We start from the raw sequence: 17,201 nt of genomic DNA, 5'->3' as shown, positions 1-17,201 counted from the left end.
ATCATGTAGAGTTTATGCAGCATTATGCAACTTTTTATGCAAATGTATGCAGCTTGAACATGAACAATTCTGCTGAGGTTAAATTCGATTGGTCCATTTACAAGCTGCATAAATTTGCATACAAAACTTGCATAATCCTGCATCAACTCGAAATTATTTGCATCTCACTGACCATTCCTACATGGCGCATCCTGGACTCTTTGCAAAGAGCAACACTGGACCTCAAGCATATTATAGATTTGCCACCTGATGAGGGACAATGTAGAAATATCTTAGACTCTTTACACAGAGCAACATTGGACCCCAATACAGGTAAGGAATTGCCACCGTACAAGGGACAACATATAGCATATGCTGGACTCTTTGTTTAGAGCAATGTTGCACCCATAGACTAATATGGATTTGCCACTAAACAAGGACCAATGTATGGTTAATGCTAGACTCCCTATTGTGAGCAACACTGATCCTTAGACTACCACTGACTTGGGACATGGCTTATGCTGGACTCTTTGTTTAGAGCAATGTTGCACCCTCAGACAATCACGGATTTGCCACTGAAGAATGACCAATGTATGGAACCCATATTGTGAGAGACATGGGCCTTGATTCATCATTGTCTTTGAGATAACTTTTTCCACTTTGTTAAATTACCGAATTCGAAGTTTATCGATTTCTAGTTGTATTCATCAAGGTTTTTCCGCATTTGGTGTGAATTCGATAAAATATCGATAACAATTCGGTAACCATTCGGTAACGTGTCGATATTTCCATTTTACAGCGGTAATTTAACACAAGGCCATAAGATTCCCATGGAATTGTGGGTAAAAGGCAGTCCTTTGAACACTACGTAGCAACATTCTGAATAGGGCTTAACACCTGGACCAGGATTCTGGAAGTGGCTTGGGACAATCCCACAATTTCGCCAGCTGCGGCTTGATAGGAGCCTTTTCTAAAAAAAATATAGTGTAGCTAGCAAATTAGTTAACCCTGGCACTGCCTGTGTTCTCTTACAAGATGATTCAAGAAAAATGCAGATGTCCTGTTATAGCAAATAAGTCTATTCTCTTGCAAATTGATATGGTTCTAGACCTTATTCTTGCCCTTCTGCACCTTTGAATCACTCTCAGCTGATACATAACCACTTCAAATGGCTTCATCTTCTCTGTCAGCAATGATCTGACAGGAATAACGACAGAGCAGTGAAGGAGATAACTATCCTAAACGTAACGCTAAACCACGCCCACTTTCATTTTCATGGAGTGCACTTTCTTCCGTTTTATCACATCATTACCGAATGATTACCGAATGCTCTCTAACAGCTGTAGATAACTTTGATGAATCCTGAAATCAATTTATCAAGTTCGGTATTTTACCGAGCTGTCGGTACTTGATTCGATAAGTCTTGATGAATTGAGGCCATTGATCCTTAAGTTAAATTCTCACCACCCGACAGAGGAAGATGAATCCAGCGACGTCTCCCTGATGATGAGCATTCCACGATCTATCTCCTGGCCGGAGGGTACACACGGCGTCAAATGAGAGGCGCGAATGGGAAATCAAGCGGTCGCGATACTTTGCTCGTAGTCATAGGGGATCTTAAAGATCCAATCCGCTGTAATGGTTGTTGTCGCCGCGCATTGCAAAACGTTGTTCGCATGGCTGTACCCATGTCGCGAGACCATGGAAACGATCACTCGTGGCTCAAAACAATCGCTGGGCACCTTAAAAACCGTTGGCAAAATCACATTCTGGATACAGGCCTTAAGATGACAACTGATTTGGGACAACATATGACATACATAAATTCACCATCCAGGAGAAACTCTACACTGGCACCATCCTCTCATCTCCTCCAGTGACTGTCATTCCCTGCAGTGAACAAGACTTCAACTTCTGTACTGCAGTGACTATTATTCCCTGAAATCAAGGAGACTTCCTTTAACTTATCTCCAGCAGTGCCTGTCATCTCCTGCTGTGACTGATTCACAACATACTGACGTATACTAACAAAAGCTAGCCATACACTGTACAATTTGTGGTAACTCCGGTAAACAATCATTGTTTTCTGATTGTTTACCTGGTGTACATTTTTGCACCAGTAGGTAACAGCAGACGTTACTAACAGTGATACCCAGACAGACACACTGTGATAGACAAATACTGGTTTTAGAATGACATACCCAGACTAACACCCCACCCCAGAGGTTGACTGTAGCGTAGGGCTAACCACATAGATGAGATTAGGATTAGATTAGGCCTATCCGCTTGCAAACTCACTCAACTTTAGAAGAGGGCACATTGGTGGCTGCCACCAATCAGAGCAGGAGATGTAGGGTTAGAGAAGGGCACACATACCGCACACACATGAATCCAACAGTATTCTAGGGTTAGTAGGATGACTAGCACCAATTAGAGTAGGCCAGCGTAGTATAGAAAGGAGTCTACCGTGACATGGTGGACAGGCTTACAACCCTACTGCCCAAAAGGTTTTACTTTTCACCAGTTGGATTAACTAAAAGACTCTTAAAGGGAACCAGAGAGGATGCAATATACATACCTGGGGCTTCCTCCAGCCCCATACGCACGGATCGCTCCCACGCCGCACTCCTCCGCTGCCTGGATCAGCCGCCACCGGGTCCCGTCATTGCCGCGAGTCGGCAAGTCGGCCGCGGCCAATTCTCCGCATCACAGGGTGCTCTCCCCATACAGATACGCATGTGGCTGTTAACTGCGCAGCCGCATGCGTACATGTATGGAGGGAGCCCCTGTGATGCGGACAATTGGCCGCGTCCGCCGGAAGTGACGGGCCCGGTACCGCCAATACAGGAAGAGGAGGATGGCGGCGTGGGAGCGATTCAGGCTTATGGGGCTGGAAGAAGCCCCAGGTATGTATAAAATCTTTTTCTTTTTTCACCCCCCCGTTCCTCTCTGGTTCCCTTTAATGCTTGGATTACCAGCCATCATTACCATGAAATGCCAATTCACAATTTCATTTAAACCTTTTTCAGACAGACAGCTAAACTGTGTGATTGTCAAGCAGTTCAGCCTTCTGTGTCTGCCGCTCACGAATGCCATTCGGGTGTAATTTAAATGCAGCTGAATGGCAGCGTTTGTAACACCATGTGTCAGCACTTGACATGCGGTGGTGTTGCTGCCCAACAGAGAACCATGAAAAATGCTTAGATGTGACTCCATGGGAAGGCCGCCTGCCCACTACTGGTACAGAGCGCTAACAAGCATCTGGTCGCTGCAAGAAAGCAGCTGACAGTTGGTGAATTAACTCAGCTAACCGTCTGAAAGAGGCCTTACTTGAACTGATCCTAGGAATCACATAAGGCCACCAGAAGCCAACGGCGGCGACTCATAGACATGAAGCCAGGGCCTCTATAAGTTCTGCAGCCCACAAACGATGCACCTTTGGTGCAGTTCTTCATCCAACTGAAGGAAGGTGCATCACTTGCAGGCTGTGAAACTAATCCAGGACTCAACTTCATGGCTACATTGGCCTCCTGAGCTTGTCCCCAAAAAACAGCTGATCTCTGCTTTGCAAATAAGGTGACAGTAACTTATTACATGCACGTAAATAAATGTAGAAATCAGGGGACAGAGAATGAGGTACTAATCTGTGAAAATAAATGTTCTCACTAATGGGAAAAGTAAGATGGCGCCGGTTATAATGGGGATACTATATTGAAGAAAGCACTAATGAGGGATACTGTAATGAGAGAGTATTAGTAGATAATATTAATGGAGGATCTGCTGGAATTATTTTACCATGGTAGGTTGTGCAACATATTAACTTTTTGCCTCTATAAATATTAAAGTGGACCTCGAGTGTAATTCAAAGTTAGTGCCAGGAACACTAACTCAATATGTTATAATATTAATAATATAAATTACAATAGCCGCAATTTTATTTACTCACCCGCTCCACCCATGCTAAGCCATATTAGGTGAAGGCCCCGCCCCATTACGGAAATAATGCCATGGCGTTTTTTTCTGTAGGCTGGGTTACCTCCTCCTCCAGCGCTATAGCTTGCCACCCAGCACTGTGGCCGCAGCATAATCGCGGGACATTCCTCTTTTAGGAAAAAAGAAATCTTGCACGATTACATCACTGCCACAGTGCTGGAGGCTGGGCTGTGGAGGAAGCCACTCAGCCTCCACAAAAAAATGCAATGTTGCTATTCTGTAATGGGGCAGGGCTTTGTCTAATATTGCGTAGCATGGGTGGAGAAGGTGAGTAAATAAAATTGCAGCTACTTCATGATAACATAGAACTTAGTGTCCCTGACACTAATTTTAAATTACACTGGAGTCCTGCTTTAATGTATACACTATCTATTGGGAGATATTCACTAAACTGCGGTAATCAAAGTCATACAAGGTGAGCATAATACATTGCATGCATAGCTCCCAACTGTACCTCTTTTGGAGGGACAGTCCCTCTTTCCTCCTCATTTGTCCCTCTTGCAGGACTTTGTCCCTCTTTCTATGTAAATATATATATTTCTCTACTAAAAAATGTGTTTGGTTGACTCTAAACTTTATTCCTGTCCTTTACATTGATATATTACTAATTTTAGAATGTTAATATGAAGGAAAATGAACCAGGATAAAAAGTGCCAGTGTGGTTTGAATTATAAAACAACATATTTTTCTTATGAAATCTGTTGGGTATGTGTGACTAGGAGTACAACGGGGGCGTGATCAGGGGTGTGGCTTAAGTGTCCCTCTTTCTCATCTCAAAAAGTTGGGAGGTATGTGCATGTAATGTTAAGGTGGCCACACACCATACATTTTTTTAAATATCTGTTCAATTTAAGAATTGCAATAAATTTTTTCTGACTGATTGTAACATTTCAAAAATATGACCAATGTACCACACACCTATGTTCAATTTTTCCCCAATTATGATAAAAATGATTGGAAACTCTGAGAAAATTGCATGGGTGTGTATATTAATAAATTGACAATCTAACACACACCATACAATCTTTAGAGAAATTGAAGTAAAATATCTGGCATTCTGGATAGATAAAAATCGAAAAAAACGGGAAATCCGATCGGATTTTTCAGTCGAATGAAAAAAAGCTTTCGATTTTTTCGGGAGATCCGATCGTTTTTATCGAATTGCCGTAAAATCGGATCATTTTATTGTATCGTGTGTGGCCACCTTTAGTCTGATAACCGCCGTTTAGTGAGTATATTCTATTGCCCGTTAGCTACAGCCTTTAAATTGTGCTGTATATCCATAACCATCTTTCGCCGCTTGCTAAGTGCGCTAGTTACTCTGTCCCTCCCTCCTTATTTTCTATTTCAATGTATTGAATGAATACAGTACAGAAAAGTGCATTTCCAACAGATTCCACCATAGCACATTATAAGCACATTTGTTTATGCACTAATGAGTGATTGCAGGGAACATAAAAAAAAGACAAAGGTATGTAGCTAATCATGGTTCAGAGAAATAGATGCAAATTCATTTTACTAAAAAAAAATGCGTTTAACAGGAGCCATCTGGATCCCAAGAACATGCTTTGAGAATTGGGAGCCTATAAATAAGTCACTCTTACTTTGCTTTGTTCCACTGCTGGAGGAAAACAATACAAATAGAATTAATTACTGCTTCCACAGAAAGAAGAGCCATTATCTTCCTCTATGTAAGCCCTAGACGCTTATATTATGTGCTTTAACTTGACACGGGGGTCACAGCTACTCTTCTTTCTGGATGACACATTTCCTCTTGCCCAGTGCCCACTAGTAAGATGTCTGTACTAGCGCTTGGTGGTACATGGAGGGCAGGCGGAGCTTTCTATGTTACACGCCTACTCAGTAAGGCGCTTATGTGTGGAGTCGGCGAGGACGTGTGAAGGGCGTGGTTAGTGATTTCTGATTATGGATTGGCTGAGGGTGAACGCGCACTGTTGGCGGGAGGCGGACAGCGGAGAGCTTAGCCTGGAGTGTGCAGCGAGCGCAGCACCGTACGGCGGACACAGCAGAGGGCTGGCAGAGAATGTGCACCTGAGTGACAGCAGCTTGGGAAGGTGTGAGCTGAAGCGACGTACACTGACTGTAGCCCAGCCACGTCTCTCCGCAGCCCCGGCGTATATTGCACGCTCTGCTGCTGTCTATTGAGCAGAGCAGCACCGGGGGAACCCTGCAATCTTTTCCATTGTACCGGCCTGTCACTGGCACCCGCAGACACAGCAGGTGAGGCGCACGTAACCATGATTGGTTTCCCCCAGTTGCTTGCCATTCATTGCCAGAAGTGTGCCTTCTGCACGTTGCATTGTTCTCGTGTGCATTGCTTTATAGCAGCCAGCGGAGTGCTGTACACAGCCAGGCATGATGAACATGCATACTAATGCAGCAGCCTATTCACACACTGCACTGCCTGCCCTGCGTGCATCACCACCTATTCCGCTGGAATGTCATCCTTGTGTCGCAATCCATCATTGGCTTTATGTTTATTGTCACTCTTGATCATCGCAGTTTGTTGCACTGACAGTGCAATACAAAATCTGGCATTGAATTCCAGGATGATTATATTATGGCCATGTTCAGTGAGGGGGGGGGGGGGGGCAGCTTATTAAGACAGGTGCAAAAAAAATGGAGCCGTTGCCCAGATCAACAAGGCAGAATGCTTGTTTCGCTTATCAGACCATATCTGACTGGTTACACTGGGTAGTTACTTCACTTTTTAATTAGTTTTCTTTGCACAGAGCTTAGATTAGACCCACATTGTTTATTGACTGGTTAATATTTATGCTGTTGACAGTGTTACTTCAGTTTTGCAATAGTAAGTTGTAGTTTATGCAAAAAGAGATGCAGTCTAAAATTATACTTTCCACATGAATCAAGGCCACATTGTTCTATGTCCCCCACCCCCACTTGAGCCCATTTAGTGGTGTATGAATCAAAATGTATGTATAGAGTTAATCAGATTTGATTGGTCAAGCTGTCAGGTAGTTTATTAGCTTCTTACATTTTATGGCTGATGTGGAACATTCAGGCTCCTATAAAGAAAACAACTTTTGTAAAGTCATTTTAAGCTAATCTGTAAAAAGGAACAAGATGAGCACTCCAGTTTGCAAAGACATTTGGATATACATTCATTACTTTTTTAGACTGTACACATACAGCTTGCTTAGTGTTTGGAGTCAACAGAAATATAGTGCAATACTTTACTTCATCAGGACCAAAAGTACACCCCTACTTTGTTTACACAGCTGTGCAATCTGGAGGTAAAATGAATATCTAATCCTAGCACATTTATGTAGTTTAAGGTATTACTTGAATAATACATAGATGTTGCTAAGACTGTACAGTCAGAATGCATAGTGTAAGGACAGCTTTATGAATGATAAATCCTGTATAATCTCTCCTAATGTATAGGGTGTGGGTGACGCATTATAGGTGAGAGTAAATTCTCTTTGATGGTCATTGGATAAAGTCAGATTTATTAGATTGTTCATGGTGTATGTCTTTGGTCTGGGTAAAGTGATGTATGGCCAAAAACGGTTGACTTGCCAGTACTACTCTTCAGCGCCCATAATTCCTGTCTGTTGGTAGCTGGTTGTTTACTATTGTGGTGACATTTTGACTTCTTTAAAGTGGTGTGTAAGAGTAGAGATTTTAATTTATTGGTAGCTCGAGCGCCATGTCTCTTCACTTCTTCTTTCAATGTTTACATTTAAATATGCCTGCTTTGTTTGGTGCTGTAGAATTGTCCTCTAGGGCAGCGTTTCTCAACATTCCATCTTTACCCCTTTTGTAAAGAAGGTGTTTACTAAGTACCCCCTATTGCAAATATCACCATATCAAGTATTCCTTAGCATGTATAGATTTAAGACTTCTTAGTGTTTATGCATAAATGCTTTTTTAAAACATTGCTTGGTGCATATGACTTAAATACTTATTTGGGCTTAATATATCATTTTGTTTAATCCCCAAATTTCACAGTAATTGACTATGACAAGTTCAAGTATCCCCTACATCCAACCCTAGTATCCTCAGGGTACATGTACCATGTATTGAGAACCTAGTCTCTAGGGCATTTGGCAAAGTGCAGTAAGCAAGTACTGTACTTTCATTCTTTGACATCACATGTTAAAGGTGACCTAGTGCAGACAAGTATCCCATTCTGTACTGTGTAGACTGCCTGTCCTAGATGAGATGTTAGCCACAGGACAGAGTACGCTTCTGTAGTATCACCCACAGCTATGCCCTTAGATCTAGTACTGCTTCTGTGTGTTCAGCACTGGCTAGAGGTCTTTGCTGTGCCTGGGAACAGCTGTTTTGAAAAGGTTTCTCTTAACATACATATCATATGAATATATATTTTTTAATGGTAAATATAGCTTTAATGAATATAGTATCTCGTTAGAATAAACTCTGGTATAGTTAATTACCTCCCCAGGTCCTGGCCAAACTCTAACAAGTATCAGAGCAATGCCTGGTATAGTAAACCTGGATATAAGGGCCGGTTCACATTGGGTGCTTTACTGCGATCACGTTTGCGTCCTCAATCATGCTTGCATTTTGTTGCAAATTGCACTTGTTGTTCCCATTCAATAGAACGAGAATCACAGTGCGATCGCCCCCAAAACGCTGCATGCAGCGTGTTTGTGATGTAAATTGCTGCAATGTGAATATATCCATAGGGATACATCAGGAGCAGCGCTTTGCTGATTGCTGGCGATCAGCAAAGCGCTGTAAAAGCACCCAGTGTTAACCAGCCCTAATAAAATTTCTGTTCTAGTAAACGTTTTTTGGCCCTTACATGATGGTGACTCTGGATACAGTAAAAAGTGGGCGGTGCTTGCATCATATGTCAGTGTGATACCCATGGTCTGCCGCTCTCTGCAGGCTGGTTGCAGGTGAGTTGATGCCTGATAACATTTGTAAGACAAGAAGAATTTCACTGGTGCTGGATATACAGCACTGTACAAATAAGCAGCCTGGGGAAAATGAGCAATAATATGAATGTAAACAAGAGGATGCAGCGTTACCACTTCCACATTGCAATCGCTGATGAGTCCTCCCACGGGATTGTATGCACTCCCAGGTATCTCTTCCCTTGTTACCGATGATGCTCCTGGTAGCGTGTGGAGCGCAGTACAGGCTACTTTCACTTGTATTGCAGATCAGAGTGGGCTGTCTCACTGCAAAACTGAGTGCTGAGTCCCGCCTGCAGAGGTATCGAAGCCACTCACAGGAAGCGAGTGGCCGTCTATTCAGTGACGGCTGCAATTTTTAAGGAGCCTTGGATACTGTACCAACAACTTGTTCAGTCTGGTTATGCAGCCCTTATGCCGGATACACACAGTGCGTTCCCACACTCTTATTCCTCGCTCGATTCCCGGCCGCTCGATTATTTCCGACATGTCCAATTCCCGTTTCGATGGATCGTTAGGTCGATTTTGGCATACTTTGCATGAGAATCGACCTAACAATCATTGAAATGCACTCGGAAATTACCGAGTGGCCGGGGATCAAGCGGGGCATCGAGTGTGGGAACGCACAGTGTGTACCCAGCATAAGGTATACTTGACCTTGTAGTCCACCAGATGAGCAAATGCTTGTACTGTACCTCCAATGGGAGGACTAAGTTGCTCCTTTGCAGCAGAGAGTGTACCAGGACAATTTCTGATACAGCAAACCTCTTTTCCTGGTCCCTTGGAGTTCATTATAACTGAACTGTTGCTGAAAACTTCTGAGGTGCTTGACTATTTCTGCTTTTGGAGTGTGAATATATTCACTGTAGCAGTGATTGACCAAAATTTAAAATGCATGTGCTGTGCTGTACTGTACACATCCTTTTGAAAAACTTATACTGGCTAGGGCACTGATCTGCAAACTTCGCACTTGGCTCTCCAGCTGTTAAGGAACTAAAAGTCCCATAATGCATTGCAGGAGTGTGACAGCCATAGTCTTGATTCATAAAGGCAATTGCATTGTGAGACTTATAGTTCCTTAACAGCTGGAGAGCCAAGTTTGCAGATCACTGGGCTAGGGGATATGGGCACAAGCTCCTTTTTTTTAATGGTGCTAGCTGCATGCTTGGTGAATAGCTAGATGTTTCATCTTAAACTGGATAAAATATCTGGTTGTGTATAATTGACTATAGCTAATGTATAATGATTCTTTGTGCAAGGTTAAGTGAATTTTTTTTTTCCTGGTTGGTCATACTTGAAGAACAGAGTAACACTGGGAAATATGGTGTGTGAGTGTTTATATATAATAGATAGTTAACAGTTCCCAGCAAAACTAGAAGTGGTCTGATTGAGAGGGATGTGTTAAGTTGTCACTCCTAACCATGTTAGTACACTTTGTAGGTTGCAGATCCTAATTTTATTTTGTTAAAGTTTAATGCACATATGTGAGTAATATGTACTCTTGTAACATTCATGAGAGTGAAAGAAACAATTTGGCTCTTACGTTAAGGTGAAGCAGCAGCCCAGGCTTTGGAACAGTTTATAAATTCTCAAACACGAGTTCACATGACAGACTGGGACCCCGAGCTCTGCCACCGCTTGGGACACCCAAACCTGCATGCAATACAAACAGGGGGAGCGAAGATGTGCCCCGAGCTGGCTCCACAACACCCTCAACTTACAAAACACAAGAGGAACAAATGCTCGCTCCCAGACAGCACTCTGCTACTTATAGATCCTTCAGAATGCCAGACAGCCAATAAGTGCAAATAACTGCCAGGTTTTTGTTGTTTTCTACGTAGCTATTAAGTATTTCCACTTTTTCGTTGGTAACTCATATAACCAGGACAAGTCGTGATAGGTGGTCTGATCTTTCCTAACCGCAATATTCATTCAAAATTATAGTAATTTTATGAGCTGACATGATGGGCAACTGAAAAGGCGGGGGGGGGGGGGAGGGGGTTAAATTTAAGAACTCACCCTAGTAGAAGGAAGGCTGTGCTTAGTTCAGAAGCTTCCACCATCCTCTTTTGGCCCCACCAAACACAAGTAGGCCCTGCATCTGCACAGAGCTGTTTGTGCATGGCTTTTTTCCCTCCATGCATGAGTGGCTCTGTTACGCATGCATGGAATATACTTGCACCTGCTCAGATCAGCCCTACTTGTGTACTGATGAGAGCATGGAGCGAAGAGGAGGGTCCCAGCAAGCTTTGATAGGGTACATGAGTATCGGAGAAGCCTATGGATCATTCCTTCTACTAAGGTACAGGGCTGTGGAGTCGGTACAAAAATCATCCGACGACTCAGATTATAAAACACACACACTCCAGGTACCCAAAATGGCTCCGAATCCTTAGTCTAATACTTACCAGGGCGGTGGATTTGGTACAAAAATTATCAGACTCCTGACTCTGACTCCTTAGCTTATGAAAACACTGACTCCAAGTACCCAAAATTGCTTACACTCCGACGCCTCAGGCCTGCTGAGGTAAGATCTATTTTTTTTTCCTCTTTACAAAAAAAAAAAAAAATAAAAAAAAAAAAAAAAAAAAATATGGACCTGAACTCAGAACTTCCTATCTGCTAAAAAATCTTTGTTACAGCTGATATTAATCTGCAGTGTGTCTACTTCCTGCTTTCATAAAGCAGACATAACAATAACAATAATATTTATATAGCGCTTTTCTCCCTGGGGACTCAAAGCGCTGTGACCCTGCATTATGCAGTCTCAAAGGCTAGGGAAAAGAGGTGAGTTTTTAGCCTTTTTTTTTTTAAAGCTGTCCAGAGAGGGAGCCTCTCGTACTGATTGTGGAAGTGAGTTCCATAGGGGCTGCGTAGGAAAAGGCCCGAGCACCAAATGTTAAGTGTATCCTGGGAATAATCAGCTTCATCTTGTTGGCAGAGCGGAGGGTGCGTGGAGGGGCATAAAGTTCCAATAGATCCGCTATGTATTTGGGTCCCATGTGGTGTAGAGCCTTGAATGTCAGCAGGCAGATCTTAAAATTGATTCTCCATTTTACTGGCAACCAGTGAAGAGTTTGCAGTACTGGGGTGATGTGTGAGCTGCGGGGGGCATTGGCTAGGAGTCTGGCTGCAGCATTCTGTACTAGCTGTAAGGGGCGCAGAACCTTATCTGTAGATCCGATTAACAGGGCGTTGCAGTAGTCTAGGCGGGAGGATACAAATGCGTGAACCAGGGCAGGTAGGTCTTCAGCTGGGATAAGGTGTTTGATTTTCGCTATATTTCTTAGATGGACGAAAGAAGACTTGATGACAGCTGATATCTGCTGTTTGAGTTTTAGATTTCCATCCAGGATCACCCCAAGGTTTCGCACAGAGTCTTTATACTGTACAGTATCTCCCCCAATTGCTAGTTTGAGGTGGTGAGCGTTTTGAACTTTATCCATCATGTGTGGACCACCTACCACCAACACCTCTGTTTTGTCAGAGTTCAGCCTCAGCCAGCTGGTGTTCATCCAATTTTGTAAATCCACTAGACATGAATTTATGGATGCTGATGGGTCTTGGGTGCCAGGCTTGAAGGACAGATACAGTTGTGTGTCATCTGCATAACAATGGTATCCTAGGCCATAGTTCTGGATTATTTTGCCCAGTGGGAGCATGTAGACTGCAAAGAGTAATGGTGATAGTACAGAACCCTGTGGAACTCCATAGGGAAGTGGCACTGGATTAGAGTAGTGTGTGCCCAGACATACTTGCTGTGTCCTGCCATATAGGAAGGTCTGAAACCAACTAAGAACAGTACCCCTTAGGCCACAGTAATTCTTCAGTCGCTGGATTAGTATTTCATGATCCACAGTATCAAATGCTGCAGACAAGTCAAGAAGAATCAAAATTGAGCAATCACCCTTGTCCCTTGCAGTAAGTAGATCATTCATTACTCTGACTAATGCTGTTTCAGTGCTGTGCCTTTTCCTGAATCCTGACTGAAAAGTATCAAAGATGTTGTTATCTGTAAGCCTGGCTTCCAAGTGGTTGGCGACTACTTTCTCGATAACTTTTGATAGGAATGGTAAGTTCGCAACAGGTCTGTAGTTGGTTACAGAATCAGGATCTAGTGATGGTTTCTTCAGGAGGGGTTTTATGATTGCTTTCTTTAGTTCTTCTGGGAAAAGTCCACTTTGCAAGGAGCACTGAGTGATTTTGTGAAGTGCTGGCCTGATCAGCTCTGGGCACTGCATTAAGGATCCAGTTGGGCCAGGATCCAGGTCGCAGGTAGTGGGGCAGAGACTTTGAATGAGAATTCCAAAATCTTCTTCACTCAGTGTCAAAGACTTGCCATGGTGGTACGGTAGTAGGTAGATGCAAAGTCCAGTGGTCAATTGATGTTGGTGTAATGCTGGCACGGATGTTAGACACCTTGTTTGTGAAGAAGGCAGAGAATTCTTCACACCTTTCCCTGGAGAATGTGGTTGGGGCTTTTAGGCAGGAAGGATTGCAGAGTGATTCCACTGTGTGGAAGAGTTGACCAGCTCTGTTGTTGGCTGTAGATATTTTGTGCGAGATAAAGTCTGATTTTTTTCTTGGTTATTGCTTGTTGGTATTGTCTGAGGTGTTGAATTAGGCTAGATTTGTGCTCCTCAGACCCTGATTTACGCCACTGTCTTTCAAGTCTGCGCCCTTTCTTTTTTAGATCCATGATGGTTTTGTCAAACCAATTAGCTTTCTGCTTTTTGGTTGCTGATTTGGTGCGCCATGGGGCAATACTGTCAAGTGTTTCATATATCGTGTTGTTGTACTGGGTTACTAGAGTGTTTGGGTCCATTTGACTGTGGAGCAGATTTGTAAAATCCAGGTTGGCAGTTATCCTCATAGGTTTAACATCCTGTGTTCACATTGGCTGCTGTGCTGAGGAAGCCAGCTGAGGCCAAATTACAGTTGTGATTAGTCACAGATGAAGGGGAATTAGGCAAACTAAACTCTCTAAATACATACAGGGTGAATTTCTGTTTTCCTTCTGTCCTGAGTAAGAGTTCAGGACCACTTTAACCACTTGAGGACCACAGTCTTTCTACCCTTTAAAGTGGATCCGAGATGAACTTTTACTCATTGCATAATTGTGTTCCTTACATATAGTTTATAGGGCATTCCTCAAGCCAAATACTGTTGTTTTGTTTTAATACTCTAATTCCCTATAAACTAAACAAGCCACACCCACAGCTACTCCAGAGTGCCTTGGCGCTTGCAAGGGATTGTGGGATTACAGTCTGGGCAGGTGAAAAAGGTGGTACTAGCTATAGATTTCAGAGGCAGAGTTTTCACAATCTGAGGCCTGGTGCACACCAAAAACCGCTAGCAGATCCGCAAAATGCTAGCAGATTTTGAAACGCTTTTTCTTATTTTTCTGCAGCGTTTCAGCTAGCGTTTTGCGGTTTTGTGTAGCGTTTTTGGTGTAGTAGATTTCATGTATTGTTACAGTAAAGCTGTTACTGAACAGCTACTGTAACAAAAAACGCCTGGCAAACCGCTCTGAAGTGCCGTTTTTCAGAGCGGTTTGCGTTTTTCCTATACTTAACATTGAGGCAGAAACGCATCCGCAATCCAAAATCTGCAGCAGCCCGGGAGTATGCGTTTCTGCAAAACGCCACCCGCTCTGGTGTGCACCAGCCCATTGAAATACATTACCCTAGCGGATCCGCACCCGCAAGCAGATCGCAAACCGCAGCGGAAACGCTCCGGTGTGCACTAGGCCTGAGAGCTGCAGTGCAGATACAGATCAGTTGCCTGTGTAATGGAGGAGATAAGAGTGGAGTTTTCACAGAATATGCAGATTAGCATGCCTAGATACAGATAAGCTTGCCTGTGTGTGTAATTGTGTAATAGTGACAAGCAGAAAACATGTCTGCTCCCATTGTATCACAGGAAAAAATATTAATATACTGTTGAAGCGGTTTGAAGATAGATTTGCTGTGCAAACTATCTAAACTTTAGATAAGATATATAGACAAGTCACTTGTTATATTTAATTTTTCATCTCGGATCCGCTTTAAGGACCAGAGCCTTTTTTTCCATTCAGACCACTGCAGATTTAACTGTTTATTGCTCGGTTATACAACCTACTATCTAAATGAATTTTCCCTCCTTTTCTTGTCACTAATACAGCTTTCTTTTGGGGCTATTTGATTGCTGCTGCGATTTTTAGTTTTTATTATATTCCTCAAAAAAGACATGAATTTTGTAAAGAAAAAAAAAATAACATTTTTTTTTTAACTTTCTGTGATAAAATTTGTCAAAGTAAAATTTCTGTATACATTTTTGTCCAAATTTATTGTGCTACATGTCTTTGATAAAAAAAACAAAACAAAAAAAAAAACATTCAGTGTATATTTATTGGTTTGGGTAAAAGTTATAGCGTTTACAAACTGGTGCAAAAAGTGAATTTTCCTATTTTGAAGCATCTGTGACTTTTCTGACCACCTGTCATGTTTCATGAGGTGCTAAAATTCCAGGATAGTATAAATACCCCCCCAAATGACCCCATTTTGGAAAGAAGACATCCCAAAGTATTAACTGAGAGGCATGGTGAGTTCCTAGATTTTATTTTCTGTCACAAGTTAGCGGAAAATGACACTTTTGAGACCAAAAAAAAAAAAAAAAAAGTTTCCATTTCTGCTAAATTGTGACAAAAAAAAAATGAAATCTGCCACGGACTCACCATGCCCCTCTCTAAATACCTTGAAGTGTCTACTTTCCAAAATGGGGTCATTTGTGGGGTGTGTTTACTGTCCTGGCATTTTTGGGGGTGCTAAATTGTAAGCACCTCTGTAAATCCTAAAGGTGCTCATTGGACTTTGGGCCCCTTCGCGCAGTTAGGCTGCAAAAAAGTGCCACACATGTGGTATTGCCGTACTCAGGAGAAGTAATGTGTTTTGGGGTGTATTTTTACACATACCCATGCTGGGTGGGAGAAATATCTCTGTAAATGAGTTTTTAAATTTATTTTATTTTTATTTTTACTCACAATTGTCCATTTACAAAGAGATTTCTCCCACCCAGCATAAGTATCTGTAAAAATACACCCCAAAACACATTATACTACTTCTCCTGAGTACAGCGATACCACATGTGTGGCACTTTATTGCACCCTCACTGCGCTAAGGTGCCCAAAGTCCAATGAGTACCTTTAGGATTTCACAGGTCATTTTGAGGCACATTTGGTTTGTAGACTACTCCTCATGGTTTAGGGCCCCTAAAAAAACCCCACAAGTGACCCCATCTTAGAAAGAAGACACCCCAAGGTATTCTGTTAGGTGTATGGTGAGTTCATAGAATTTATTTTTTTGTCACAAGTTAGTGGAAAATGACACTTTGAAAAAAAAAAAAAATCAATTTCTGCTAACTTTTGACAAAAGTAAAATCTTCTATGAACTCGTCATACACCTAACGGAATACCTTGGGGTGTCTATTTTTTTCTCTCCTAAAATGGGGTCACTTGTGGGGTTCCTATACTGCCCTGGCATTTTAGGGGCCCAAAACCGTGAGGAGTAGTCTGGAAACCAAATGCCTCAAAATGACTGCTCAGGGGTATAAGCATCTGCAAATTTTAATGACAGGTGGTCTATGAGGGGGCGAATTTTGTGGAACCGGGGATAAGCAGGGTGGCCTTTTAGATGACAGGTTGTGTTGGGCCTGATTTGATGGATAGGAGTGCTAGGGTGATTGATGGGTGTCTCAGGGGGTGCTTAGAGGGGAAAATAGATGCAATCAATGCACTGGGGAGGTGATCAGAAGGGGGGATCTGATGGTTTGGCCGAGTGATCAGGAGCCCACACGGGGCAAATTAGGGCCTGATCTGATGGGTAGGTGTGCTAAGGGGTGACAGGAGGTGATTGATGGGTGTCTCAAGGTGTGATTAGTGGGGGGAATAGATGCAAGCAATGCACTAGCGAGGTGATCAGGGCTGGGGTCGTAGGGTGTGGGCGGGTGATTGGGTGCCCTAGGGGCAGATAGGGGTCTAATCTGATGGGTAGCAGTGACAGGGGGTGATTGATGGGTAATTAGTGAGTGTTTAGAGGAGAGAACAGATGTAAACAATGCACTTGGGAGGTGATCTGACGTCGGGTCTGCGGGCGATCTGATGGTGTGGGTGGGTGATCAGATTGCCCGCAAGGGGCAGTGACAGGGGCTGATTGATGGGTGGCAGTGACAGGGGCTGATTGATGGGTGGCAGTGACAGGGGCTGATTGATGGGTGGCAGTGACAGGGGCTGATTGATGGGTGGCAGTGACAGGGGCTGATTGA

The 17,201-nt window shown here is 43.0% G+C and overlaps 1 protein-coding gene across 1 annotated transcript in view; it reads left to right on the top strand.

Moving 5' to 3' along the window:
* The first annotated feature begins 5,922 nt into the window (after positions 1-5,922).
* The window catches only part of ADARB1 (adenosine deaminase RNA specific B1), a 168,750-nt gene continuing 157,471 nt past the window's right edge, over positions 5,923-17,201 (top strand). Inside the window, exon 1 of the mRNA XM_068245211.1 lies at positions 5,923-6,213. The gene's annotated coding sequence lies outside the window, so the exon portion shown is untranslated. The remainder of the gene's footprint in view (positions 6,214-17,201) is intronic.

Source organism: Hyperolius riggenbachi, chromosome 7 (assembly GCF_040937935.1).
Source record: "Hyperolius riggenbachi isolate aHypRig1 chromosome 7, aHypRig1.pri, whole genome shotgun sequence".
NCBI lineage: Eukaryota > Metazoa > Chordata > Amphibia > Anura > Hyperoliidae > Hyperolius > Hyperolius riggenbachi.
The sequence above is the reverse complement of the archived record's forward strand: the minus strand, read 5'-3'. Positions and strand labels throughout refer to the sequence as shown.